This window comes from Gracilinanus agilis, chromosome 4 (assembly GCF_016433145.1).
Source record: "Gracilinanus agilis isolate LMUSP501 chromosome 4, AgileGrace, whole genome shotgun sequence".
Lineage (NCBI taxonomy): Eukaryota > Metazoa > Chordata > Mammalia > Didelphimorphia > Didelphidae > Gracilinanus > Gracilinanus agilis.
Window position 1 is genome coordinate 267,389,418 of NC_058133.1, and position 15,310 is coordinate 267,404,727.

A 15,310-nucleotide genomic window follows, 5' to 3' on the forward strand; every position below is an offset into this window, starting at 1 on the left:
CCCTAATTAATAAAGGTTATTACAGCATGAGTTCCCATTAAAGCTATGGAATCATCAACTGCAGCAATTTAATTTGGTTCTAGCAAAGCTACTGTGAACATTTGCAATATAGCCTGTGCTAAAGGAAATTGGCTTTTCATTTGTAGAATGTTATAAAAATACTCTATTGTGGATACTATGTAACAATTTATCAACCTCTTGGTATCTCAGCTACTTTCCACAGAAATTATGAAATAAAAAAGTAAGAACTAATTCCCTGAAAATTTTGACTTACACCAAGTTAATTTTTTTCCCATTCTAGAAAAGCAATATAAAAGAAATGTTCACAAATTGTAGTAGACACTTTTTTCTTGTTTTCCACTACATAATCTTTTCCCTTTTACTTTTATGTTTATTCTTACCCCATACAGTGATTTGAGAACAATGGAAAACCTTCAGAAGCAATTATGTGGCCAATCCCAAATTATCCTCATGTGGTCCAGGAGTTATCACCAATCATTCCCCCTTTCTACACAGTCTACCACTATGCATCTTTTACCTCTTTTCTCTGTATTTTCTGTGGCTATTTGTTCCTACATCCTCTGAGTCCTGCTATGCAAAGAACCAGCTATATCTCCATAATTTCATAAATTCAGTATTTAAAGTCTAAGGCACTACTAACTAAGGTCTACTCTATCTACTAAAGGCTACTTACATGTCTAAGTCAAAGAATACTCTTCTATCTCTTAAATTTCATCTAAACTAAAGAAATATCTTTAGTCTTTATCTTCCTTTCTGGTGAGAAGTAAAAACACTTTATAAATCAGTGGAAATAAAGAATGCCTTTCCTTCTCTCAAATAGAGAAGCATATTCAACTTCTACTACAGGAGAATAAAAGTTATAGAAATAATATAGCAAATTTTTGTCCACTTCCATTTTGAAAAAAAAAGGTTTTATCTTCTGTGATCCATTCATAACTTAACAACACTATACAAACCTCATTTATGAGTGATGTAATTGTGCTACAGTTCCTACTACTTTTGAATAACATTTTTCAATAAAATTCAACTAATTTGAAATTTTCTATTACATTTCTTTTACCATTACAAATATTTTTAAATTGGACTGTATCAGCTAAGTTTTCATCTGATGTCAAAATTCCATCACTAAATGTGCATTCAAAAGCACCAATAATGCCAATATCCAAGTCAAAAAGCAAAACAGAAAACAAAAAAACAAAAAAAAAAACAAGAACAGAACCTTCATAAAAAATCATCACCTTCTTGGCTAGTAAATCACACCATTTGGTAGAAATAAAGTTTCCAGATAAAAGGCAGTAAACAAAGAATTGGTAAAAGGCACTTATACCTACGGATGAATACCAAATCACTAGATATTGGCAGCATTACAGAACAATACCCTGACAATCATTGCTACAGATTTCAGATTTGACCTCTCAAGCCCTTTTTATATCTTAGAACACCAAATGTTTTGGAAGTAACTGTGAATCAAGTTAACAAGCATTTATTAAGTGGCTGCTACCTGCTGGGCATTGTTTTAAGTGCTTGGAATACAAAGTAAGGCAAAAAAAAAAAATAATAATCCCTGCTCCCTATTGGAGCTCATTCATAAAATGATGAAAGAGGCAACAGGCAACTACATATGCAAAAGATATATACAGAAGAAACTAGATACTATAAGGGGGAAGGCACTAGCATTAATTATACAAGATTGGGAAAATCTTTATGTGAAAAGTGGAATTTTAGCTGAGGTTTGAAAGAAAGCTAGGAAAGCCAAGAGATAGAGATGAGGAGGAAAAAAATTTATGCTGGGGGATAGCAGTGAAAAGTGCCTGGAGTCAGGAGATGGAGTGTTATGTTTTCTAAATAGCAAAGAGGAAATAATCATTAGATCCCAGAATATATGGAGGAGAGTAAGGTCTAAGGAGACTGAGTAATTAGATGAAAGGACTAGGTAATGAAGATTTTTAAAAGTCAAACAGAGGATTTATATCTAATCCTAAAAGGAAAAGGAATTCAATGGAGTTTCTTGAATAAGTGTGTGTGTTGGGGGAGATGCAGGAGAAAAAGGAAACGTTAAGGGAGAGAGATAGGCAAAGAGAGAAATTAAAGATGATGCCTGGGTTTGCAAGCCTGAGTAATGGAGAGGATCATGGTACCCTCCAAAGTAATAGGGCAATTTGGAAGAGGAAAGAATTGAGGATGGTGGGAAGAGTACTTAATAAATTTACTTTGGGACATTTTGAATTTGAAGGGTCTGTAGGAAATTCAATTTCAGGTTTCCAATAAGCAATTGGATATGTAAAAGACTGGAGGTCAGGAGAGAGGTTAGGACTTGATAAATGGATGAGAATTATCAGCATAGAAATGATCGCTGAATTCAAGGGAGCTGAGAGATCATCAAGTGACAAAGTAAAAATAGAAAAAAGAAGAGGGCCTATGATAGTCTTTGTGGACACCCATAATTAGTGAGCAAAAATCTGGATGAAAATCCAGCAAAGGAGAATAAGAAGGTGTAGTCAGACAGGTAGAAGATGAACCAGGACAAAACAGTATCGGTACCTAGAGAGCTGGTTTCTTAAGAAAAAATGTCAGAGCCTGTTCTGCTGGTCTTTTAAACCGAATTTTGATTTTCTAAATGGTCAGGGTTTACTTCAGTCCTCACCTTAGCAAGCAAAATGCCCCATACATTGACTTCTTTTTTTTTTTTTTTTAATCCTTACCTTCTGTCTTAGAATCAATACTGTGTATTGGTTCTAAGGCAGAAAAGTGGTAAGGGCTAGGCAATGGGGGGGGAGGGGGGTCAAGTGACTTGCCCAGGGTCACACAGCTAGGAAGTATCTGAGGCCAGATTTGAACCCAGGACCTCCCGTCACTAGGCCTGGCTCTCAATCCACTAAGCCACTCAGCTGCCCCTCATATACTGACTTCTGCTGGTCAGGAATTGTGCTGTGACACCAGTGAATTAAAACACATGACTCAATGACTCCTATCTATGAGGTGAGTCTTTCTGGAATTGAGGTCCTGTAGATATTTAATTCACACAGATCTTAACTTTGTTGAAATATGAAGCAAGACTCTTAGTTGAGGGGGTAGAAGAAAAAGCATGGGAAAAAGCTTGAGGAAGGATTAAAAGGTTTGGAAAAGATGCTCTGGTGAGTGGTACAGTGAATGATTAATAGAGTAAAAGGAATGCACTGCCATAATGAGGCCCAAATATTATATAAATTTCATGATTTCATTGTTTTCTTAAGCTTCATTAGTAAGTGTGAAGGCAGTAGATAGAGGGAATAATCCAAGGCTTAGGCTTGGCAAGGCAAGACTGGCAACAGCATATGAGGACCAATGAACTCAAGAGAAGAGCACAGTGTAGAGCTGAACTGGTTCGTCAAAAGATGAAGATGGGGAAGGGAGAAGAATACATAACCAGTGGAGTGGTGATGGTCTGGGAAAGAATTGAAAGGTAGAGGGATTTATGCTTGCTCTAATAGATATGGAAGTGGTGATAATCTTTGATGATGAATTACAATAATGATTCCCTCAAAATCCCAAGTCATTATTTATTTTGTAGATTGATGTGGGGCAGAGAATGGAAACTAACAGCAAAGTGAGGTAAAACCAGTCAGGATGATAATGCATATGAGAATTGTGTGTCCTGAGACTGAAATGGTAGTTATAAAGCCTTAGAAGGAACCCTGAGATCCTTGCCTATTGGGTTCTAGGGGACTACTAACTGGGTTAGCATCCCAGCCAGTGGGATAAAACTTCTATGAATAGAAGAAATAGTAAGCTGTTCCTCCTTAGAATTGTAATAATTATCAGCATGACAAGGAGGCCAGTGAAGCATGTAGCTCTAATCCTACAAGAAGGTAAGATCAGAATATCAATATCCCACCTGCTAGAAATGCTTCAGTGTGGACTGTGTTGACTATTAAAGTAGGAAAATCATGATAGTACTTAAAATGGACTGAAAACATTATTGTTTTCATTTTCATCATACATCAGAATTACAGCATAACAAAATAGAAAAATATCATAGCAATTATAGATAAGCATTTCATATTGATTTTTAGCTACTATATCTTCAGTTCAAATCACACACCAACATACTATAAATCAATATAGGGATATTTTAAGAAATAACTTTATCCCTTGACTTTATTACATAAAAATGTAAATGAAAAGTTGAAGAAACTGAAGTCATTAAATTCTATCTAACAATGAAACTGACATGGAAAAACTACTGATATCTGTTATATTCAAGTTTTGAGAGTTGGTTTGTCTCACCTTGATTGACAGGGGAAGGAAATTGGAGACCTCGGAAAGTTCACTGAAGCTGTTAGGAGAGGGGAAAGTCGATTGGCCTGAGGATATAAATAGCCCTCACAGCCATCTGAGGGGAGGTCTTTGGTCTTGGAGCTTGGACCTGAGCTTGGATCTTTGATCTTTGAACATTGCTCTGAATCTTCCTAGATATTTAGGCATTTGATCATCATTAGCTATTTAGGTATCTGGGCCCAGGAAGAGGGAAGGAGAAGAAGCAGAGGGAGGTGAAGGGTAGATACTTCCTAAAGGCTGGGCAGGCTGACAACACAAACTGATACTAAAAAGCTGAGAGACGTCATTGATATCTGTACCAACTAAGCAGATTGCCCTCTGGTATGGCAGTGCCAAGTTGAACCAGAGGAGAATGAAACACTAACTCCAGCTTACTGAAACAACAGTCTACAGTCCTGAGGGATTATTGATCATAGCTATTAGTGACAGGGTCTCCTATCCCCAGTCCATTCCTGATTATTCCTTTCCCTATTTAACATCAATAGATAAAGTTTTATTTAAGTACCTTCCTGAGTGGTTATTATATCACGGCCCTTGGAGAGGGAGCAACGCAGTCAGATGAAAATGTTATCCAAGGCTAATAGAGCCCAATATTAATAATCAATCCAACCCTAGGTGGGACCTGAAAGGGTTACCCATTCACTTAACCATTAAGGGTCCTGCCCGGGCACTGTTATAAAGAATAGGGCAATTATAACATCCAGCTGGGTGGTAGGGCTCAGTGTTTCCCTTGCACTAGCTATCTAGGGGAAATACAGAGGCACAGCTTCCCAAGCAATATCCCTTAGAAGCAGTAGCATCTTAAGAGCCCTATCTACTACAACTACTATTACTATAGACAACTATTTATTTACTAAACTTTTTTATAACATATCTCAAATGAATTTGCAAAGGAAGAGATAAGCATACTTAAGACTATGCTTTTGACTATCCCTTTTTGACTAAATACAAGTTCAGAGAGCATGAATCCAACCAGCAAACCAATTATGCCAAAAAAGAGTAACTTAAAAACCTTCATTACCTATAAACTCTCATGAACAAATTATTCCATAATAACTGTCAGAAAATACAAAGGAAAAAAAATTCAGGAACAGCATACAAAAGTGTCTATGATGGTTATTTCCACCTTAAGAACCAAAGGAGCTAAAGCGGAGGATAAGTCTCAAACATCATGGCAAGAGAAAACTTGAGAAAATCACTGAATACCCACAGAAAGAGAATACTCACACACTCTACTTCTAATATTCTGGACTTTTTCATCTACTCTGCCCCAACATCCTACTTCCACTACCTCTACCCTGCAACAACTTCTTCTGATTGGTCAGTTTCTCTTGGAACTTTCATTTTAAGAAAGGTTCCAGGCCAGTCATATTCATTCCCTCATTCCTCCCCAGTTTTTTTTCCTAACTCTATGGACTTCTTTTTCCACCACTCCTGAATCCTCTTATTTTCTACTTACTTTTATGTGTTATCTTCTTCCTTCAGAATGTTAGTTCCAGTCATGTGACCAACAAGATGGAGGCCTAGATATTTTTTTTGATCTTCACAACCTTTCATCTCACAAACTCTCAAACTCTTCCAAAATAGAAATCATGTGTCCTGTCTCCATGGTCTAAAAGACCAAAAACATACAAAAAAGTAAAAAACAAACAAAAACAAAAAACTAAAGAATTAACACTGTTATGTTCCAACCCTGGTCTCACCTTGATTGGCAGGGGAGACAGTTGGAGACATTGGAATGTTCCCAGATGCTGTGAGACAGGGATAAAAGTCGGTTGGCCTGAGAGTATAAAAATACCCCAACAGCCAACTGGAAGGGCCTTTGACCATTGATCTTTGGGGTCTTGGTCTTGGAGCACTGATCTGTGGGTCTCTGACCGTTGGTCATTGGTTCTCTCTGAATATCCCTAGATCTTTAGGCATCCGAATTTAGATCTCTGGGCCTGGGTGGTGACCACTAGGAGGGAGGTATAAGAAGAAGAGGGTGGATTTTTTTTAAGGGTGGTTACTTCCTGAAGACTGTGCAGGCTAACACATCACAAACTGACAATAGGAAGCTGAGAGAGAAATCATCAATACATCTACATCCAGCAGAGTAGTCTCTCTGGTTTGGCAGTGGCCAAGCTGAATCAGAGGGGTTGTGAAGAACAAGAACTCCAGCTTTATAAATCAATAGGCTTCCAATCCTGAGGGATTATAGCCTATAGATAATAGTTTGACAGGGTCTCCAATCCCCAGTCCATATCCTGATAATCCTTTCCCTAATTAAGATCAAAGATAAATATTTAATAAGTACCATCCTGAGTGATCATTATGTCACAACCCTTGGGGAGGGAGCAAACGCAATCAGATGAACGTGATCCAAGGCTAATCAGAGCCCAAGACTAGTAATTGATCCAACCCCAGGTGGGACCTGAAGGGTTACCCATCCACCTGACCAGTTAGGGTCCTACCTGGGCACTGTTATTTAGAAAGGGGAATTATACCATCAAGCAAAGGTGACTGAGTTGGTGTTCCCCAGTCACCAGCAACTTAGGGGAATACAATGACACAGCTTCCCTCACCAATATCCATATATCCCCTAGGAGAAGTAGTCCCTCTTTATTTCTTTATAACAACACCTAACCAGAGCTCGTTCAGCACTCTCCTCCTGTAACGATTAAAATTGATAAAGGCTGATATTATGAGGAAAACTAATATTTTATTTGGGCCCATTTTGATAGAATAAATCGGACCTCGAGCCTGGCTATTTAAAAATCCCATCTCCAGTACCTTCTCCCATCTTGTCAGTCTCGTACACCAGAGAGAGTGAACCCCAGCTCCACCCCTAAATTTAAGTCATGCTCTACGTTGGTTCCCGTTGTTTGATGTCATCACATCAGAAACCGGAAACCCACTGGATCACGGAAAATGTAGTCTCAGAGTCCCCCACATGTCCACAAGGAAGTTTGTCAAATACTTTTAAATGGGACCCCCTGAATTCCAAGTAACACATTTCCCCCTGAGATCCAGCAAAAAAAGATTGGTCTTTTTTTCCGTGGATTGTAAACATAGTCTACTTCTAAATTGCAGGAATTTGGGGATAAAAGAAAAGGATAAAACTAGCCACACTGACAAAAAGCCAATTTGGGGCAGTCCCCTATTGGCATAAGAGTGTACATTCGAAACAAATGCATTCAACTCATTCAACTCCCCGTAGTTCAAATCAACTGCACCCCGAAGTTCAAATTTGGATCTTCATGATCCAGTGAAGGCTCTTCAGGCATCTTCATGGTGCCTTCACCAAACAGGTTCATTGTCTGGATTCTGGGGAGATGGCAAAATCCTTATCCTGAAATTACTCTCAAAAGAATTTAAACTTTACATTATAGATTATAAAACACACATTTCCTTCTAAGAATTATACACTCCCTGACATCCAGCACATTACCATCAGCAAAGCTGCACTAGATGACCTGACCCACTTACAACAAAATCATAACCCCACTCTTTAAGGGATCCACTCTCTGTCTTTCTAGTCCCATAAAAATCTAAGCTCCAAGCTGCAGAAATCTGCTGAGGCCTCAATAGGCAGTGCCATTACTGTATTCTGTGCCACAAATGATCCCTGAAGAAAATCAGAGAAACAGAAAAAAGTGGCCATACTATGTATCTGGGCTGGAAATATAGCCCAAAGTATGTAATCCCACCCCCAACAACCCTTCAACTGAAAGAAATCAACCCAGGATGCAACAGCACCACTGTGGCAATGCTGCTCTACATTACCAGGTAAAAGAACTGAGGAACAGAAGGAAGAGGATATAAGACTATATGAGGAATTATGCAGCACTTTACTGCACAAGATCAAACAATCTACCTAGAGTTAATTCTGTCCACATAAAGTCTAGAGGAAGAGACCTAAGAGGGTGAACCTTGAATTTGGCAGCAAAAAATGAACTTTGAGATCTTACCCCACCCACCCACCCCCGGGGGCAATTACCCTCAAAGAAGAGGGACTCAGAAAGTGAGAAATAGGGAGAAAAAGACTGAAATTACAAAAGGTCTTAAGAAAAGAAAACTCAAAGACCTTTAACATAAGCAGATAAACCAAAAGAGAAAATATGAAGAGCAGAAAAAAATTATATAGTTTCTAAATCTAGGAAATGAGTAAGGTATCTAGGAATAAATAATGAAAACAAGGGAAAAACAAGGGAAAAACACTTGACATAAGAGCATACCGTATAGATTTAAGAACCTGGAGCCAGAACTGACAACTGTAAGGGCAGAATTTACGACTTGCACAGCAGAAATATTTTCTAAAATCTGATTCTTTGATGGTAAGTCTCATCAAAAAAAACAAAAGAGTTCAACTGATTGAGAATATAAATACAGAGAAGGAAAGGATTATCTAGAAGGGAAGCAAAAAGCATTAATATTAAAAGAAAATGTGCTATATATTAAAATGAAACTTTTGTTCTAATAGACAGGACACAGAGATATAGCTACAAGAACACATAGGTAGTAATATAATAGGAAGAAGACATTGCAGTGTCCCTCCTAAGGTCTGGATAAACCTAACAGAAAGATAAACAAAAAGTAAAAGAGGAAACAGAACAAATTACTAGAGAAATTAGGTCCAAAAGATATTACAGTATCTTCTAAATGGGACTGAAAAAGAATATTCTTATTTCTCAACACCACAAGGAACTTTTTAAAAGCTGACCATGTATTATAGCACCAAAATATTGCAGACAAATGTGAAAAGGAAGAAAGAATTAAATATACCTTTTAAAGACCATAACATAATAAAAGTTTTTGGTTCAAAGACCACAAACAAAAAACAAATGAAATCCTAACTAATGAATGGGTAAAAAAAAAAAACAAGTCATAGAAACAATTGATAATCATGTGAAAGAAAATTATAATGCTAAAACATAACAAAATTTTAAAGATACTGCTAAAGCAGTCCTCAGGGGAAAATCATATCCCTTTTACAAACATATTAATGAAAAAGAATAAATCAAATATGCATTCTTAAAAATTAGAAAGTCAATAAAATAATTGAAAACCAAAAAATCCAAAGAAAGGAGAAAAACTAAAAGCTGATCCTTTGAAAAGACTAATAAAATTGAAGATCCGTTAGTTAATTTGATTAAGAGAATAAAATCAACAAAAAAGCAGATGAACAAAGTAAAATTAAAAAAACACCACAAGAAATGAAATAATCAGAATCTATTATATGTATAATTATAGGCTAACAAAACTGAGATCATAAAACAGATACTTTCAAAAATATAAAATACCCAAACTATAATAAGTCTTATAGAAATCATAAATAACCTAATTTCAGAAAAATAAACAAAATATGCTTTAATGAAACTACCAAAGAAAAAACTCCTGGACTGGTGGATTGAAAGAATTGTATCCAAACTTTTAAAGAACAATAAATACCCACACTTCACAAATTATTCTCAAAAACTGAGGAGAAAAAGAATCCTATTAGAATCATTTTATGAAACAAATATAGTCCTAAAATCTAAAACCAGGGAAGGATAAAACATAGAATAAAAACTATAGTCCAGACTCATTAATGAAAATCAATGCAAATGTGTTAAATAAAATCCCATCAAAAAGATTATAGCAACAAGTAGGATTTATACCAGAGATGTAAGTGTGATTCAACATTAGGAAAACAAATCAACATAATTAATCATATTAAAAACAATAATACCCCAACCCACATGATCATCTGAACACACACAGGAAAAAGCTTTTGACAAAGTAAAACACTCATTTATGCAAAAAACAAAACAAAACCCTATCAAGTTTAGGCAAAAAGACGTTTTTAGTATCAAAAAAATCGTCTATCTAAAACCAAAAGCAAGTATCTGATGCAATGGACATTATACTAGAAACTTTTCGAATAAATACAAGAGTAAAACAAGAATGCCCACTCTCTCCACAATAATTTAATATTTCTAGAAATTCTAGCAACAGCAATAAGACAAGAGAAAGTCATTAGAAGCAAGAAGATAGGTAAAAAGGAGATAAAACTATCCCTATTTGCCAATGATTTGACAGTTTTCTTGAAAATTTTTACAAAATTAGCAAAATGCTAGTTGAGATAATTAAAAGCTTTATCAAAGCTGAAGGCTATAAAATAAATACTCAAAACCAAATAGCATTTATATATAATAACAAAACACAAGAAGCAGTAATAGAAAGGTAAATACCATTCCAAATAACTACAAAAAGTATAAAATATATGGAGGTTGGCCTACCAAAGGACAAATGAGACACATATAGGTTCAATTAAAAAATACACCTTAAGGGGGCAGCTGGGTAGCTTAGTGGATTGAGAACCAGGCCTAGTGATGGGAGGTCCTAGGTTCAAATTTGGCCTTCTCACCTGTGTGACCCTGGGCAAGTCACTTGACCCCCACTGTCTACCCTTACCACTCTTCTGGTATTGACTCCAAGGCGGAAGGTAACGGTTTAAAAAAAAAAATACATCTTATAAGAAATAATGATTTGACAGAAGCAATATTCAGTGTGTATGTTATCAAAATGAATTTATAATTTTAATGCTATTACAAATTACTAAAGGGATAATGAATTTGATAAAATAATAACAATGCATTTGGAAAAACAAAACAACTAGAGTATATCAAGGGAAAGAATGAAAAAAAGGACAAAGTAACTAGCATTTCCAGCCCTCAAACTATATTATAAAGCAGCAGACATCAAAACCATCTAGTTTTGGTGAGAGAATAGAAAAAGAGATTAATAGAAAAGACTGGACAAGGAAGAATAAAAAACAATGGAAAACATATTATTAGGTGGGGAAAAGCTTATTTGGTAAAATAAAATTTTTTTAAAGTTGGGTAAAAAATAGGCTTAGACCAACAATTCAGAACTCTTCCATAACACATTCTAAATGGATATGTAACAACATTAAAGGCTGAGGAAACTGAAAAGGAGCAGATTAGAATTAGAAATTTCTTACAATGGAGAAGATACATTATTAAACAAAACAAGAGGTAAATACAAAAGACAAAATATATAACTTTTATTACATGAAACTAAAAGCTTCTGCAGGGACAAAATCAATGCATGAAGGATTAGAAGAGTTCAAATTGGCTAACAACTTCATATGAAATTTCTCTGATCTGATAAAAGTTTAGTTATGTAAAATATATCAAAGATAAATGAATGAATGAGTGAAATAATTAGTATTGAAAATGAACTGATAGCCATTCCCTAACAGATAAGTGGTCAAAAGACATGAAAAGAAGAATTCAAAGTCTTGATAATTATATGAAATACTCTAAATAGCTAATAATAATAAGAGAAATACAAATTAAAATGATCCTGAGGTTAGCAAATTGGCAAAGATGCCCCAAAATGGCAATAGGCAAAATTAAAGGGATTGTAGGATGACAGACAAACTAAGAAGACATTGTTGGTAGAGTTCTTAAATAGTACTACCATTCTGGCTTTCCAAAATTGCTTTCAATTTTGAATTATGCAAATAAGGTGATAAAAATATCTTCTCTGGGAAAAAATAGAATCTTATCAATTGAAGAACTACTAAACAAATTGTGCTTCATGAATGTAATAGAATACAACTATCTTGTAAGAAATGATGTATGTGATATATATAAAGATGTATGGAAAGATATATGTTAACTGATGCTGAGTGAAGTAAGCAGCACCAAGAGAAATATTATACAATGACTATAACAATGTAAATGAAAGAATAATCACATAAAAAAATAGAAAGTGAATTTTAACAATGTTACAAAAATCATGCATGACTAGAATGAAGAAATATGAGAAGATATCCGCAATCCATCCTTTCCTAGTGGTGGGACGTCCAAAGATTTGCACGTTGTATATATTTTCAGATTTTTTTTCAATTTATTAATTAGGCAAACACAGAATAGTATACTTGTCAGATCTCTGGGAAAGGAAAGATTTTAAAATGAAGCAAGAGTTAGAAAAAATTACAAAATGTAAAATAAATAATTTTGATTACATTAAATTAAAAAGGGTTTGTACAAACAAAAACAATGCAACTAAAATCAGAAGGGAAACAAACTGGGGGAAAAAACTTCATAACAAAAAACTCTGACAAAGGTCTAATTACTCAAATATACAAGGAGCTAAATCAATTGTATAAAAAAATCAAGCCATTCTCCAATTGATAGATTGGCAAGGGACATGAATAGGCAATTTTCAGATAAAGAAATCAAAACTATCAATAAGCACATGAGAAAGTGTTCTAAATCTCTAATAATTAGAAAAATGCAAATCAAAATAACTCTGAGGTACCATCTCACACCCAGCAGATTAGCTAAAATGATAGCAGGGGAGAGTAATGAATGCTGGAGGGGATGTGGCAAAATTGGGACATTAATGCATTGCTGGTGGAATTGTGAACTGATCCAACCATTCTGGCTGGCAATTTGGAACTATGCTCAAAGGGCTATAAAAGAATGCCTGCCCTTTGATCCAGCCGTACCCCAAAGAGAGCATAGGTAAACAGAGTTGTACAAAAACATTTATAGCCACGCTTTTTGTGGTGGCAAAGAACTGGAAAAGGAAGGTATGCCCTTCAATTGGGGAATGGCTGAACAAATTGTGGTATATGCTGGTGATGGAATACTATTGTGCTCAAAGGAATAATAAAGTGGAGGAATTCCATGTGAATTGGAAAGATCTCCAGGAATTGATGCAGAGCGAAAGGGGCAGAGCCAGAAGAACATTGTACACAGAAACCAATACACTGTGGTAAAAGAGAATGTAAAAAAAAAAAAAAGGTAAAATAGAACTTCTGTACTAGCAGCAATGCAATGACCCAGGACAATTCTGAGGGACTAATGGAAAAGAACGCTACCCACATTCAGAGGAAGAACTACAGGAATGGAAACAGAAGAAAAACAACTGCTTGAACACATGGGTTGACGCAGACTTGTTTGGGGATGTAGACTCGAAACTACCACACTAATGCAACTATCAACAATTTGGAAATAGGGCTTGATCAATGACACATGTTAAAACCAGTTGAAAGACACATCAGCCGTGGGGGAAGGGGAGCTGGGGGGGGGGGGGTTAAGGGGAAAGTAAGAGCATGAATTATGTAACCATGTTAACTTTTCTAAAAAATATTAATAAATGTTTAAAAAAATAAAATAAAATAACTGTAGGAAACATAAAATACCTAGAGGGTATATTTACCAAAACAAACCCAGCAACTACATGAACACAATTACAAAACACTTTCACCCAAATAAAGTCATATCTAAGCAACTGGAAAAGTGTTAGTTACTCACGGGTAGGCCAAGCCAATATAATAATAAAATGAGGCAATCCTTCTCAAAATAATTTATCAATTAAGTATCATACCAAACTATCCAAAAATTATTACTGAGAACTAGAAAAAAATAATAACAAAATTCATATGAAAAACAAAAGGTCAAGAATATCAAGGGAATTATTAAATACACACACACACACACACACACACACACACACATATGAAGGAGGCCTAACCATGACAGATTTCAAACTATGCTATAAAGTGGTAATTATCAAAATAATTTGGGGCTGGCTAAAAAATAGAGTAAGTCAATAGAATGGAGTAGGAAATTAACACACAATAATTATTGGCCATAGCAACCTAGTGTTCCATAAACCTAAAGATCCAAGCTAATGAAGGAAGAACTCACTAACTTAAAAAAAAAAATTCTAGGTGGCTAAGAGATAGAAGGGAGGATCAGTGGAATAGACTTGGGGTTAATGACATCAGCAAAACAGTGTATGATAAACCCAAAAAGCCCAACTTTTGGGGCATGAATCCACTATTTGACAAAAACTGCTGGGAAATTTGGAAAACAATATGGGAGAGATTAGGTTTAGGTCAACATTCTCACACCCTATACCAAGATAAATTCAGAATGGGTGAATGACTTGAATATAAAGAGGGAAACTATAAGTGAACACAAAATAGTATACCTGTCAGATCTCTGGGAAAGGAAAGATTTTAAAACCAAGCAAGAGTTAGAGAAAATTACAAAATGTAAATTAAATGGTTTTGATTATATTAAACTAAAAAGCTTTTGTACAAACAAAAACAATGTAGTCAAAATCAGAAGGGAAACAACAAATTGGGAAAAAAATCTTTATAAGAAAAAACTCTGACAGGGGTCTAATTACTTAAATATACAAGGAATTAAATCAATTGTATAAAAAAATCAAGCCATTCCCCAATTGAAAAATGGGCAAGAGACATGAATAGGCAATTTTCAGGTAAAGAAATCAAAACTATCAATAAGCACATGAGAAAGTGTTCTAAATCTCTAATAATTAGAGAAATGCAAATCAAAACAACTCTGAGGTATCACCTCACACTAGAAGATTGGCTAAAATGAAAGAAGGGGAGAGTAATGAATGCTGGAGGGGATGTGGCAAAATTGGGACATTAATGCATTGCTGGTGGAGTTGTGAAATGATACAACCATTCTGGCTGGCAATATGGAACTATGCTCAAAGGGCTATAAAAGAATGCCTGCCCTTTGATCCAGCCATACCATTGTGGTGTTTGTACCCCAAAGAGATCATAGATAAACAGACTTATACGAAAATATTTATAGCTGCGCTTTTTGTGGTGGCAAAGAACTGGAAAAGGAGGGTATGTCCTTCAATTGGGGAATGGCTGAACAAATTGTGGTATATGCTGGTGATGGAATACTATTGTGCTCAAAGGAATAATAAACTGGAGGAATTCCATGTGAATTGGAAAGACCTCCAGGAACTGATGCAGAGCGAAAGGAGCAGAGCCAGAAGAACACTGTACACAGAGACTGATATACTGTGGTAAAATCCCAGCAATGCAATGACACAAGACAGCTCTGAGAGATTTATGGTAAAGAACGCTACCCACATAGAAGATAAACAATTGCTTGAACGCATGGGTTGAGGCGGACATGAT